The sequence below is a fragment of the Meriones unguiculatus genome, chromosome 7, assembly GCF_030254825.1.
Source record: "Meriones unguiculatus strain TT.TT164.6M chromosome 7, Bangor_MerUng_6.1, whole genome shotgun sequence".
NCBI classification, from domain to species: Eukaryota; Metazoa; Chordata; class Mammalia; order Rodentia; family Muridae; genus Meriones; species Meriones unguiculatus.
In genome coordinates this window covers 40,526,774-40,541,535 of record NC_083355.1, presented here as the reverse complement: position 1 = coordinate 40,541,535, position 14,762 = coordinate 40,526,774, and the positions used below count along the sequence as shown (strand labels likewise).

General features: G+C 53.3%; 1 long non-coding RNA gene across 3 annotated transcripts in view; it reads left to right on the top strand.

Annotated features, from left to right (window-relative positions):
- Positions 1 to 3,623: 3,623 nt before the first annotated feature.
- LOC132655198 (uncharacterized) overlaps positions 3,624 to 14,762 on the top strand; it is a 19,249-nt gene continuing 8,110 nt past the window's right edge. For 2 of the 3 annotated variants that reach the window (XR_009592897.1, XR_009592895.1), the window contains exon 1: positions 3,624 to 3,923. This is a non-coding gene — a long non-coding RNA (uncharacterized LOC132655198). Of the gene's footprint in view, positions 3,924 to 4,268; positions 7,547 to 14,762 lie in introns of those variants that run through there. The other variant, XR_009592896.1, reaches the window with a different exon arrangement.

The following is a 14,762-nucleotide window of genomic DNA, read 5'->3' as shown; positions in this document are numbered from 1 at the left end:
TTTAAAGCAATACATTTACCAGCAGGCCTTTTTCTTCCTTTTTCTTTAGTCAAATAGAGAATACTATTTGACTAAAACGCAGAATTTGGCAACTGTACCTTTTATGTCTTCTGCTGTGAGTTTTACTCCAATATTCTGGCCCTGGAGACACATAATCTCAAATCGTTTATTGTACAAAGAAATCCAGATTCCCAAATGATTCAAAATAGGCAGATGTGTTGAGTTTTAAGGGGTCCCTGCCCACTCAAAGACTTTTAATGGAAGCTTAGAAGCTGTTTTTATATGGCCCTTTCCAGCAGCCTTTTTCTCTGCCTCTGTAGTAATCACTTATTTTGTTGAGTTGGGGGTCTAACTCTGGCTTGAGCTCTCAGTGCTCCCAGGTGCTAGTAATCTCTTTGTGTCTGTTTGCCTTTTTTTTTTTTTTTTAATGGCTGGATCTTTCGAGCTTCTGTCAACCAGTGGACTTTTTCTCCTCCTTCTGTTTCTAGGCGCAGGTGTTCCCACCATGCTTGTCTTCATCCCACTCAGCTTGGATACTCAAACACCGTGAACCGGCGTTTGTATAGGGGGCAGAGCTACTTTTCTTCCTCCTCTTATACAACCCTCACAACCCACAGGACAAATATATTTTTGAATAAAGACATAAATAATTATTCTTTGAAGATGGTTGTAGTTTGCAGACTCTGAAGGTCCAAGCCCATCGTTCGGGACAAAAGCTAACCTAAAGCCACTAGCCAATCAGGCCATTTCAGAGCCTCAGAAATGACAAGGGAAGAGGTTTCAGACACACACATGCTTGCATTCCCAGGGGCCCTTGTCCTACACTCAGGAAGCATGGAAGACAGGCATGGACAGGGCCAAAGACCCTCCCCCATACATCACTGGCTGTGAGCTGGACCAGGGGACTCAGAGAGGAGAGCCTTGTAGATAGTTGTATACCCTTCTTAAAAAGTAATAGGTCACAGTGACCTATCCCCCTCCACACACACACAGTGTCCAGGGCTAATAAAGACAAGATTCAGCCAGGCCTCCAGGCAGCCTACTAGCACACGCTTGTAATCTCAATTACTTATGAAGCTGAAGCAGAAAGATCAACTGTTCAGCCGGGTGTGGTGGCGTTCACCTTTAATCCCAGCACTCAGGGAGGCAGAGGCAGGCGGATCTCTGTGAGTTCAAGGCCAGCCTGGTCTACAAAGTGAGTCCAGGACAGCCAAGGCTGCATAGAGAGACCCTGTCTCAAAAAAAAAAAAAAAAAAAAAGTCTTAAGGGCTGAAGATACAGTTCAGCTCTAGAGCACTTGCTTATCATGAATGAGACCCTTGGTTCCATTCCCAGTACCATAAAACAAAACAAAACAAAACAAAACAAAACAAAACAAAAAACTGTCTTACATGACAAGAGCAGAGCAGAGACTTACAGAACTCTGGACAAAGGCCTGGCCCTCAACCAAGGACTCTGGGACCTTCCAAACACTTCTGTCCACAGAAAGTCACCCAGAGACTCCTGCGGGAGGTGCCTGTAACACCCACTCCTCCCCCACCCCAACCCCACCCTCCTCCCCCACCCCACTGTCAGCAGCAATTCTGTGTGGACTAAGTCAGCAAAATCAAGTAGCAGTCAGCTCTAATGACCCTTCCCTTCCTGCCGCTAGATCCAGTCAAGCTGAGGAAGTCGAAGAGGGAGATGCTTCTCCACTTGCGGATGAGGAAACTGAGGCCCACAGCGAGGAAAGCGTGTGTGCAAGGCTTCGTGGGCAGAATTGAAACAGGTTCCACATGCTGACAAGACTAGTGATCCCAGTGATATTTCCTGCAAGAAAGAGTTCGTTTCTGGCCTTGGAAGTTTCTCCCTCACAAAACTGTCCAGCCAAGAAAAGAGATCAAGGTAAATTGCTACATGTGAGGGGGAGAAAAAAAAAAGCAGCAAAAAGGGCCCAATGCTGTCCAAGGTCACCGGTTCTTCGTATCTCTTTGCTCTCTCTGAACACCAGGTGACCGCAGTACTTCAAACAATTAGATTTAAGGCTGTTCGCTGCTGTTTCTAACCCAACATCACCTCTGAGAGGCATCTGCCTAGGGAGGTGCTGGGGCATCAGGAGCCCTTGCAAAGATGGAACCAGCAGACTGTGACCTTCGGAGAGTCCCTGCCTTCCCTGGGTCCCTTTCTTGCCCTGGAGGCAGGACCAATCCCCACTGCCTGACTCAACTTCCCTACAGGGCCAACCCTAAGAAGCAATGGACCTGCCCTGCCTGTTTATGTCACGTAATGAGAAGCCAAAGCCCTAGTTACTGTCCTGCTCTTGCGACCTGCATGTGGCTCTCCCACATTTGTAGAATTTCCTTTCTTGTCCAGCTCTGATTTCATTGATGGGATTAGCGTTCCCCTTCCCCCCAGCCGAGTCCTTTGATGTGGGCAGGGGGTAGCAGGGGATTTCAAGCCCAAGGAGCAAATCTTAATCTCTGGGGGGCTTCTCCGGACCCAGCGCCTGGGTAAGCCCATTACGTCGCTGCTCTTTCATCCCCCCAGGACACTGGCTCCTCGAGGCTCCCGAATCTCACAGACGCGAAGGGCTTGTCAGAGAGCAATAACAGAGAGGGGAACTCAAGAGTGCATCCAGCCCAGGCAGCGTCGCCAGCCATGCCAGGGTACCCTCCTCTCTGCCCTTCTAATCCGAGCCTCGGAAATAATGGGGATTACAGAAGCCTGAAGCAGGCGCGGGTCCCCTTGAGGGCAGGAGCCTTCAGCCCTCAAACCCTTCCGGAGCTGTCGTTCTTCGGGCACCTCCCCGCGTCTGTCCTCAGCGGGGGATCTCGGCGCCACCTGCAGAGAAAGCAGGCATCGGAAGTGGGGCCCGGGAGAACGCGGATAGGAGCGTGGCCAATAGCCACAGCACAAGTGTCACGTTATTTTAAGTCAAACGACTCCAAGCGTCCATCTGGAGACGGTTGGGGAACTCCGTCTCGGTGGTCAGGGCCCCTGGAAATCAATCTTCGCTAACTTGTTTTGGTCCACACGCCCCCCGCCCCCCCATGCCTCCGTGCACTGGCAGAGGAGGCGACAGAAACAGGTAGCGGGTCAGGTCCGCACCTCTCAAGTGATGGGACCTGGCCTCTCCATACCGCAGCCTGTCTGCCTCACCCTTAAAGGAACCCAGCTTTTCAAGAGGTCCTCTACCCGGGGGCTGCACCCCGGGCTTCTCCTCTTCTGGGTTCGCCGCGCAGCCCTGACTGGCAGGCCCAGCCTGGGCGGCGGGTGGGAAGGTCGAGGCCCGCCTCAGGGTGGCCGGCAGGGGGCTCCCGGCGCCGGGCTTCTCCGGAGGAAGCGCCGACCGCGGATCGGACCCGCCGGAGGAGGAACGGGGAAAATTACCGAGGCCTGGGGGGAGGCGGGAAGCGCTGCGTGACTGGGTGGAAGGCACTCGAGACTGTCGAGCCGGGGCGGCCCGGGGCCTCCGCCCGGGGCGACGGCGGAGAGGGGCGGCCCGCCGCAGTCCCCGCGGGGTCTTCCCGCCCGGGCGCCGGGCTGCGGGGGGACGGCTCGGCCGGGGGCGGCGCCGGCGAGGGGCGGGCGGAGGGCGGGCCGAGGCGGAGCGCGGCCGGCCGGGCTGGGGGAGGCTGCGCGGGCCGGGGCGCTGGTCGCGTCGGTCGTCCGGGAGGCGCGGGGCGCGCGCGGCTTCCCCGATGTGTCACCAGCACGTGGGAGCCGGGTCGCGCCGAGGGGAACCCCGCCACTTTCGAGGGGCCCCGCGGCCGCGCACGCGTCCTCTCCGGCGCGGCGGTCCCCCAGTCCCTGGAGCAGGTCTGGAGAGGCCGCGGACCGAGCTGCGGGGACGGCGGGGCACGCGACTCGGGCTGCGGCCGCGGTGCGGGAGGAGGCGGCGTGGGTCGCCGGGGCTCGGTCCCGCGTCGCCGGGCTGGGCACAGGTAACCGGGCGGCGCACGGCTGGGCCTCGCGGGCGCGGCGTGCGGGCGCTGGGAAGTTTCTGGGCGCGCAGCCCCTGCCCTCGGGTGGAGGCGAAGCCGGGGCGCACACCTCCGCGTCCCCCGGCACCGTCCTTGGTGCCCCGTGCGCCTCGCGCCGTGGGACCCCTTCGAGGCTTGGCTTCGGAGGCCGCGCGTTTCGAGGCTGGGAGGGGCAGGTGGCTTCGCGGCGAAACTGTCCCCAGAGCCTCAGCGGTGCCGAGAGCGGGCGGCGGCGGGACTCGGCCCCCGGCAGCCCGTCGGGGGCACGCGGCGGCCCGAACTGCAGGACGGACGGGAGCTGAGAGCTGGGTCTTTGCGGGCAAGATGAGGGTGTCAGTTCAACTGGCCTGCAAAGTCCCAGTCCTCGGTGCCCAGGACCGGCATTTTCTCCACGCTCCTCGGCGCCCGAGGCCGGCCCCTTCGCGGTCCTCGTGCGCTCCGCCTGGGCTTGGAGGGAGTCCCAGCCGTTTAGGGGGGAATGTCCGTGCTTCAGTAGAGAAATCTCCACGCACTTGAAAGTGTGAGTCGGCATCTTCCAGAAGAGATCTGGGTCCGCGCTCGGGTGACCTGGGGTCGGAGGAAAAATGGCCTTTTTTTTTTTTCTCTTTTTTCTGGACCGGCCTGCCTTGCAGTGTGGCGCCAACCTTGAGCTTGGGGGTGGGGAAGATAGAGCCTGATTTCTGGACTTGCTCCTGGGTAGGCGGGCTGGGTGCGGAGCCCCTGCCTCTCCACTCCGGGTCTTAAACACAGTCTGTGGCTACTTCTCTAGCTAGAGTCTGCTCCTTTTCATATGTAACCCAATACTGACCCCCATCAAGTTTCATACTGAAAAAAAGCCCATTTTCTCTTAAGCTCTATTGCTCTTAAAACTTTATCTCCACCTACCACACACACACACACACACACACACACACACACACGCAAATTCCACACAAAGCCTTGAAATCTCGGGTCCCTGAACGTGGCCCCTTATGTCATGTTGCATTGTGTGGCTGTCTCGGCAGCCTTGGAAAAATATTTAGGAGCGTGCACTTAGGAGACTTGAACTCTGTGTGTGAAGGGCAACTTGGCCAAATAGGGCACCGCTGGCCCCTTCTTCCTGGCCTTGGGAAATGAGAGCGGTTTCTAGAAGCTTGGAGGCTGGAGAAGGAGAAACCAGGTTGGCCCACCCTTTGGGCAGTTGAACAAAGGTCATGTAAAGGGTACTTTTCCCACAGGTGTTTTTTCCCATGCTTGTGGGTACCATGAGAGGTAGTCCCTGTACAAATCATACTCGGACTGCTGTCCCTGCCCCCCCCCCCCCCCCCCGGCATGTAGCAGTGGGAACGGGAGAGGGAGCCAGGTGTGGAGAGAAGTCTCAGAGATGTGGGATTCGGCTGGTGAGCCCCAGCAAGATCATAGCCTGAGTTTTGTCCGAGAGCCTTGTCCCACAGGCTCTAGTTGGTGGAATGCACTATTGCCTGCAGGATGGAAGAAAAGAGCTTCTTTAACCCTGGTGTGGATTTCCTAGCATCTTGACAGACTCCGTTTTGAGACAGAAATTGTTTAGGGAGCGGAACTGGTGGGCACTTTAACTGGAGGCCTTGTTCCTAATGACGGAGAATGCTTTCTTTGGGGCGCAGGATCAGGCTGGAAAAACAAGTTATCCTCTTAACCCAGCCCCCAGTGTGAGCATCGAAAAGCAAATGAAGTGAAAATATCCATAGTATTTTGTGGTCGTGAACCATCCACAGACACATAAGTGAGCTGGAGCCACGTGATGCAGAAAAGTTTGCCAAACCGGCTGCTTTGCACCTGCCCCTGCAGGGGTCAAACTTTGAAATGTGGGACATAAGTCACTGGGAGTCAGGAGCCCCCAGCATCCGAGGCCTCAGTACCTAGCCAGGTGGTAGAATTTTTTTTTTTAATGATTTAGTCCCTCGTTTCTTTGGGGGAAGTGAATGGTTTGATTTTTTTTTTTTCTCTGTGGGTTTCATTTGTTTGTTTTCTCCATGAGGAGGGGGAGAGTGACTGAGCTAGGCCTTAGGCTGGGCTATCCTATCCTCCAGCAACTGATTTCTGCAAATGCGTTTAGCAAAAGTAAGTGTTATAGTTGAGGGCTTTGCAGCTCTGCTGTGTCTCCTGGCAGACACCTCCTTCCTGGTCCCAGCACCACACCCTATTCCATCCTTGGAAGATGGGTACCTCAAGGATTCTCAGGAGGAAGTGACTGGATGGCCAGGCTTGTTTGTGCTGGAGCCTTTTTCCGGAAGCAGCTAAGTGCAAGGTGGAAAGCTGATGGGAGGAGGATTTTAGCCAGACCTCCAGGGAGACCAGGCTGGATTCAGGTACTGCTTGCTGGGAGGAGACTTTGGTTTCCTCAACTCTTAAGTAAATTGTAACCCTGTGAATAATTAACCTCGCCCTTCTAGATTTTTTTTAAAAAATAAAATCTCAACTTATTAAAGATTAAAGATCAAATTTTGCCCAGTGGGATAGGAATGATCGAAGAGAGCGCTGAGAGGAGCTAGCCCCCTGGTCTCTGCATTCCAGTCCTGGCAGCTTTGAAAGCTTTGTTATTTGTTTTCTGTACATAGGTGTTTTGTTTTGTCCGAACAAATGTTCCTGTACCATGTGCATGCCTGGTGCCCAAGAAGGCTGGGAGAGGTTGTGTCTGGAGTTAGAGAAGGCTGTGTGGCACTCACAACCGCCGAGCCACGTCTCCAGCCCTAGGCGGGATAATACTTAGAAGCCACCCGGGCCCTGTATTTTACTCTTGCCTTCCTTGCTGGCCTTTTGAGTGCCTCTCAGGGCTTTCTTCACAGCTGCCTCTTTGTACAATGTTGAACTGTCTGAATTCTCCAGGATAGTGACACTCTACCCCTGACCCTGCACCCCCTTCATCTAGCAACTGCTTGGCCCTCCCTACTTCATGGGGGTTGATTCCCCTCTCGGGGTGCTTGGCTGCCCTCTGGAAGGCTGGTAAATATTTGGCTAGCGTCAGGACTTGTGCACAGAAGCGCAGGCGCTCCTAATCTGTGGCAAGTCCCTGAAAGAGTTGCAGCAGGAGGCAGGGATCATGTGCCACCGGGGCACATGGTGGGTTTGGGTGTACTGGGGCTCCAGTTCTGATCCCCCTGTAGGCAGGGTAGCCTTGGCTAGGTGACTGTATCCCAATTTCTCCTTTGTGAGGCAAGGGTTATGATTCTTACCTTGGGGTGTCATGGTGAGGCTTAGATTTTAAAATGTGTGCAGTGGCTGGCGCAACCTGGCAGCTCTCCCATGAGTGCCCCCTCCCACACACACTGGGAGGTTGGGCGTGTTCAGGTAGTGTGGCTTGTGTTTTGCATCTCCCTGTTTCTCTCTGTTGGCTGAGAAGGGTGCAGTGTGACTGAGAGCTTAGGCTCTTGAGCCTGGCAGGCTCTCATGTTGACTGTACCTTGCCGACATACATGGCCGTGGGGAAGTTACATGGAGTGCTCAGGGAGGCACACCAGGAACCGAGGCTTCTTGATCAAAAGCTGGGGGTGCTATCTGGGAGACCTTCCCCTGCCTCAGGCTTGCTTCTTTGCATTTTGGAATAACTCAGCATATTCTGAGTATTGGTATGTATTATTGGTATGTATATGTGTAGGCATATCTTCTACTCCGCGAACCCCAGATCATCACGCTGGGCAGCTGAGGGCTTCACTTCACTCTCAGCGGCTCTCCTTTTGCTTTTCAGTGGCCACTGGACCATCAGTGGGAATGCGGGCCATTTGTGGAGGGCGGATGAGGGGAAGAGTGGGGGCTGAGATCCGGAGCCTCTCCCAGGCTCTCCCAGCTGACCTTGGTGGCAAGGCAGCGGATTCACTGGCCTTCTTCTGGGTGTAGCTCCCAGGTGGAGAAGCCAGCAAGCCTGAGCTACGGCACAGGAGATGGGAGGTCTGAATCAGCCAGCACAGACCCTGCAGGAACCTGGCTTGTGGGTGTGGTCGTTTGGTGTGTTCTGCAGAACAATCTGCCTGGACGGTTTGAACTCCTCCATCTCTGACCCCGGCACAGAAAAGACACCTCAGTTTCTCTGGTGGCTCCTGGTTGGCTTACTCCCTGGCTCAGTGGCAAGTTCAGCATGCGCCATGGGGGAGGGGAAGGGGATCAGACTCTCATGAGCCTATACTTAGGGCATAGCAATGTTTTTATTTAGACATTATAAGCACTAACCACCGTCTTTAGAGCGTCAGTCTCTAGTTGCCCTAACTGGCCCCGGGCCTGAGGAGAACGGACAGGCAGATGACTTCTCACCCGATGTGGGTGTGCCCCGCCCCTGTCCCCGCTCCCACCTCCCTTTTGGCATGATCTGGGCAACTGGGGAATTTGGAAATCAGTCTGAAGCCAGTCCCCCTGTGTTGGCTTGCCCAGGAGGACTGAGGAGATGAAGGTGTCCTGTGGAGCCAGCTGTCCTGTGATTTTGATTTCAACACTGCCCCTCTGAGGCCTGAAAGTCCCTTCTCTGCCCAGCAGGAAACTGGACTGGATATACTGTACCCAATTGTGATCTCAGCGCTCCTGAGAGTCCTGGCTGGAGGTGCAGGCGTAGGGAGAGGGCCCTGCGGGGGGTTGGTCTGCTTGTAGGAGAGAGTGGACAGTGTAGGAGGAATCTGGTGATGTGCAGCTGTCAAGTTTGGATCTAGGAAGCATCCGTGGTCCATGCTTATGCATCCTGCATCCTCTCGCTGGATCTCTATGTCCCAGGGTTGAAGGCTAAGCACTGGCTTCTCTTCCTAAGAGGCTAAAATCCCAGTCTCCCATCCACAACAGCTCAGTGGGTAAAATCACTGCTAAGTATGTCTGACATCTGTGTTTTATTCCTCTGAACTCACAGTCTAAGGAGAAAACTGACTTGAACGTTGTCCTCTGACCCTCAAGTGTGTGCTGCTCCATGGGCACACCTGCATTTTACACACACACACAAATAATAAGAAATAATTTTTAAAAATAACCTTGCACCTTTCCCCCTTTTCCTCCTGTCCCTCAGAAAACAAAGGAAGGGCACAGTAGGTACCCATTTGCTAGCAGCGTCTTGCTTTCCAGGAGGCTATCAGGGAATGTGCGCTTCTGCTGCAGACTGGTCTGGGGAAAAGCACCACCTGACTAGATTTGGGAGCTTGGCCGTCGTGGACACTGGCAGGATGGGGTGGTAATGCCTTCCAAGACCCAGGTTCCCGACTCCATCCAAACCTGCTTTGTGAGGCACTATGAAAAATGAACAGAAGTACCTTGGGAAGTGCCAGGCACAAGGTGGAGGCATGGATACTGTTCCCAGGTGATACCAGAGTTCAGGCTTGTGGGGCCGGGGAGCAAACTCTGGTGAGGTCAAGATAGGACAGCCTGAGGCTGGCAAGCCTGCTTGCCAACTTGAGATCGGTCGAGAAAACTCTGGAGGGACAGCCTTTGCCAGAGAGACCTACCTGAAACCAGCTTGGGAGAGGGTGGGTGCCAGCACTGCCCACCATCCCAGGGGAGTCCTGTGCTCACGACTGGAGCTGTTGGCAGGTCAGTGTGGGGGGCGGGGGACAGGCTGGTGCCTGACCTCTCACTGCTGACTTGGCTGTTGTAGAGGCAGGGGCAGATTTATAGGAAGAAAATATGTCTCTGCTTTTGGGAGGTTTTGTGTTTGTTTGTTTGTTTGAGACAGGGTCTCACTGTGTAACTCTGGCTGGCCTGGAGCTTGCTCTTGCCCTTGGAATTTGAGAGCCACAGATACTTATAAGCAGGACTTAAGCCTAAGCAGGAAGTTAGAGTCCGGTGTGCCTGGCCAGAGCCCTCTGTATCTGAGAGAAGCCCGAAGACCGCCAGCTCCCACCTGGTCGGTGTGGAGGATGAGCCCTCCCTTCCCAGAGCCCGTGACACACCCACTCTCACGCTCTCTTACTCTCCCCCGGGATCTGGTGACAGCAAGTGCTCATCTTTGACCAGGTCTGAGGACATGCGCGCGCGCACACTCATGCTAACCTTGGCCAGATTTTAAGTGTTGAAACATCTGGCGAAAGATCCTGTTTCCACAATAGGTCTTTTCTCTGGAGATAGGCTTGGAGGGGCAGAGCTAGAATGTTAGGAAAAGGGTCTTGGGATCGTAACTTTTGGATGTGAGCGGTGGGAGTGGAGCAGGGGCCAGCCTCTGAAAATAGAAGTAGCCAGAAAACCAGGCTCTCCTCGCCAGCTCCCGAGTTGGGGAGGGGCTGCTGCCAACCTCCCCTGGCATTCTCCCTGTCCGTCCTCCTGGTGGATTTTGTTGTAATTAAGACAAGTTGTGACAAATATCCCATCGCTCTTTGGGCTGGAGACTTTGAGAGGCCTGCCTGGAAACCCAGCCTCATTCACTCGGAGCCATAATTAGGCAAGAGAACAGTTCATGGGCCTCTGATTCAATAAAGACTCTTTTATGATGTTGGTTTTTCCCAGAAAAATAATACCACTTTGCTCCATTTGTTGCATTTGATGTGTAATCATATTAGAGGCAGGCAGCCCAGGGGACTGAAGTTACGTATGTGGAGTTTTTTTCACCAAAGTCTGTTAGTGTCTTCAGAGAGAAACAGTGTCTCCAGCAAGAAAGAAAAAAAGTGACTCGGGACATTGTTGAATGTCTTTGAGGATTTTCTCTCTTGTCATTCAAAAGATGTTTTCTCCTTTCAGAGTGAGAGGTGACTCTTAGGAATAAAACCCAGAAAGTGAAACTAATGTCCTTGGCCCGGGGCACACCCACCCTGTCGCCCTGGGCTGTCTCGTGTTGCTTACCCTGGCCGTGCATGTCAGCCTCATGTTGCCCCTACAGTGTCCATTATTTGCCTGATGGGTAACATGTGCGCTGCGGAGGGCTAGGGAAGGTGCCCTCGTGGGTCTTTACCGCCCTGCTGAGCTGCAAAGCCCTGCTGTAGCAGGTGGCTGGGGTGGCTAGCCTTGACTAAATATAGCCCAGAGTGCCCCAGCTGACTGTGCCAGGCCCCTGCCGACATTAGCAGCACATCTGTCCCAGGTACGTGGCGTTTGAAGGGCGTGCTCTCCTGTCCAGACCCCCACCTCCACCCCCTCCTGCCCTCGCCATCTCCTTTGCCTTCTTGTCCCCAGAGCTTGTTCTCAGCGAGACCCAAAGTGTTTCCCAACCGGGGAGTAAAATGACTCCCACAGATCTGCCCAGTGCCAGGGTGAGGTGGAAATCACCAGTGGAATCAAGAACTTCTTTCCCAATTTGGGGGTTTAGAAATCTCAGGCGATGAGGAAATTGCTGGTAGTCGTTCGTAGGAGTCGTCTTAAGAAAGAGGGCATGACATTTCAGAAAGCTGAAACTGGGTTGCGTTAAACAGAGAAAATTCATTTAATTCCAGGTCAGGTGGGAGGCCTCCCCACAAGTCTCTTCAGTGGTGGTGGCAGAGAGCTGTGGGGTGTCTGTGAATAACGGGGTGTATTAGAATAAATGCTCCTAGTGGGGGGTTGACAGAATGGATCAACAGGTAAAGGTGCTGGCTGCTAAGCCTGAGGCCGTGAGTTCAAGCTCCAGGACCTACATGGAGGAAGGAGAGGGCTAACTCCCGCAAATTGTTCTTTGCCCTACAGGTGTACATGAGCACTAAATTTAAAAAACAAAACAAGACCAAAAAAAAAAAAAAAAAAAATCCTACTTCTTACTCTACTTTAAGATTATTTTTGGAAATGTGTACCTTGGGCTTTCTGAATGTTTTATACTTTTGGAAGAATTCCTGTTATATTTTATATTTTCATTATATTTTGTACCCCTCCCACCAAGGAGTATAATTAGAACATCTGAAACCAGATTATCCAATTAGCACATTTTTTTTTTCTAATTAGCTTCTAGGAAGTTGTGATGAGATAAATCATTTTAGATTTCCAAATGGAACTTTGGCCACAGGGAGGATCTGAGAAAGTACACGAGGGAAAAACAAAAATGGGGTCTTTAAAGTTTCAGCTCCCACCCATCCCTGTGCTCCTGACGGTCATGCCTGCCCCTCGGCCAGCCGCAGGGACCAGAGGACGGCTTATTTATTGCCCTTGTCTGCATGAACAAAGTAGGAGAACTAAGCGCCCACAGCTTCCCCTACTCCTAAGAATGTTGGCTGCAACTCTCTCCGCTTCCAGCAATGTTAGTAGCTGGGTTCTTTGGAGGAAAAAGATGTCTCCTGTTCATTCAGCGGGTCATTACTGAATGTCTTGTGTTTGCTTTTGTATCTCCTTGCAGCGAAGGCCATCTGGCCAGGGTCAGTGCTGCCCAGCCAAGGCCGGGAACCTCAAGTCCAGACACAGTATCTGCACTTTGTAACGGCTGCTGCTGCAGGCCCACACCCTGTCTCCCAAATTCTGAACTCTAGGGAACTTTGAAAACCCCAAATTGCAACTTTTGTAACTAAATCTTTGGGAAAACTTGAAGCAAACCGACTTGCTTCTCCCTGGGTATATGAATGTTCAGAGGTCTCATTGCAGAGGTATGAACTCGTTTGCTTACAGTTGCTGTCCCCACTTGAGTGATGTAGAGTGTGTAAGCATCATGTTCCATTCTAAAAGCTGGAACGTTTCCAGGCACATCTGGCCTGAGAGTTTGAGGTAAGAGATTGTAGCGTCCACTTAATGGAGGTGACAGCAGTGATGGGCTCAGAGCTGGGGCAGAGTCCGGCTTTCTAGGGTTCCTTTCTGGCTACCGTAGGAGCCAGCCAGCCTGCAGGCGAGCTGCCCAAATAATCACACCTCTGCCAGTCTTGGTGGCTGGGCTGTTCCGCACAGCGCTCCCAGCTGCTTCATCACAGGCCTTGCGAGCTAACTCAGCAGGTTTTGCTTACCTGTCTTCTGTATTTAGCCCACGGTGCCTGCTACATGTGAGCCACTGTGGCTCAGAAACAGGCAGAAACTTTTTTTTTTTAATAGGTCCAGATTACTAATATTTTATGTTGTGAGGGCGGTGTCTTATAACTGAGAAAGTTTCTCAGTTATACAGTGGTTCAGCTTGTGATTTCGGAACCTTACAACATGCGTGGGAATATCCTTACTATGCGTTTGTCTGGCTCATCCAGCTCTGGGCATTGTATATGGTAATGTGGGTAGGGTCTGGACCCCACGCTGCGTCGCTTGGCTCAGCAGCAAGCAGCTATTAAATTCTGCCCTTAGAAGTTTCTTTTCTTTCTCTCTCTCTCTCTCTCTCTTACCAGGTGTGGTGGCACACGCTTTTAATCCCAGCACTCAGGTGGCAGAGGCAGACAGGTCTCTGAGTTTGAGGCCAGCCTGGTCTACAAAGCAAGTTCCAGGACAGCCAGGACCGTTGTACAGTGAAAGGCTATCTCAAAAAAACTAAGTTTAAAAAAAAAAAAAAGTGTTTTTTAAAAGATTTTTTTTCCATATGTTTATGTGAACGGCCGTATGTGGGTCATGTGTGTGCTTTGTGCCCACAGAAGCCAGAACTGCATATTAGATGCTTCCGTGTGGGTGCTGGGAACCAAACCTGGGTCCTCTGCCAGAGCATCAAGTACTCTTAACCCTGAGCCATCTCTCCGGCCCTGCCCTTAGAATGTTGACCGGTTCCTGGCTAACAATTTGCTGTGTGTATCTCTCTCCTAATGCTGCCCAGTGGCCATGAGTGGCAGCTTCCAGCCTGCCCTGTGATCTCGAAAGAATGTCCTCTGCAGTGAGCTGTTGCTTAGCGAGGAGGTCCAGGTTAGGCGCAGCCCATGCGTTTCCTCTGATAGGTGATGGACATGATCCCATGGAAACTGAGGGCCCTCTCTAGTCCGTTCTGTTATTATGGCCTCGTAACACCCACAGAAAACGCATACCTAGCACGCTTTCCATCAGCTGATGGCTCACTGGGCAAGGCGGAGCACTCCTGCACGAGTTTGGATCCCTAGGTAACCCACGTGAAGACCGGCCAGAATAGCACATCTCTCCGGAATGTGCCTTCCGTGGTCTGGAAACGTGAGCGGAGGGACTGCCTGGTGTTGGGGGCAGATATGCTTTATCTATAGAGTACATGTAGGCCCAGCTCCAGCCGTGCTGAGGAGCGCCTTGGGCTCCACCCTCTGGGCGCCGAGCCTTGCCGTGTGTCAGCCATGAGCATAGAGCAGACAGCGCCGCTGCTGGGGCTGCTGAGGAGGAGCCAGGCCCTGAAAGTGAGCGTTCTTCCCAGAACTTCTGGCACGGAGACTGGTTATCATAAAGCCAGCGGCTCTGATGAATAACTTTTAGATCTCCTGGCTTGTTCATCATAGGCCAGAAGGGCTAAAAAGGCTTTTAACTGCAGCCCGGGGTGAAATCCAGCAGAGCCTGTCCCCTACCCCACAGCCTGCTGGCCTGGACCTGACTTACTAAGGTGGTTGGAAGGAGGACCAAACCTTGCAGGCATCTGGCCCCTGACCTGCAGCCCCAGTGGCTGCTCTCTGTAAGACATGTTCCCCTGGCGACTCGTGGGACCTGGCGCCTTCTCCCTGAGCCGCTTTCCAGCCAGGGTGGGGCTGCTACATAGCTTTCCCTCTAAAGCACATTCCAAACAAGGGCTGATATCTGGTTGGCTTTTCTTTTCCTTCTATCATGGTTTTGTGGGTGACTGGCTATTTTCGGGATTCTGTTTGATGGGAACCTTCCCTCCCTCCAGCATCCTGGGGAGCCTTGGAGGATCATCAGCCCCAGAAGAAAGGCCTGGGCCAACTTGGTCAGGAGCGTGTGCCCAGCATGGTCCTGCCCAGAGTGAGGATTCTGGAAAGGCTGGGTGGCCTGGGGTTTGGTAGTGGCAAAGCCAGGCCTGGAAGTATCACCTAGCATAGCAGGAGGTGTTCCATTGACCAT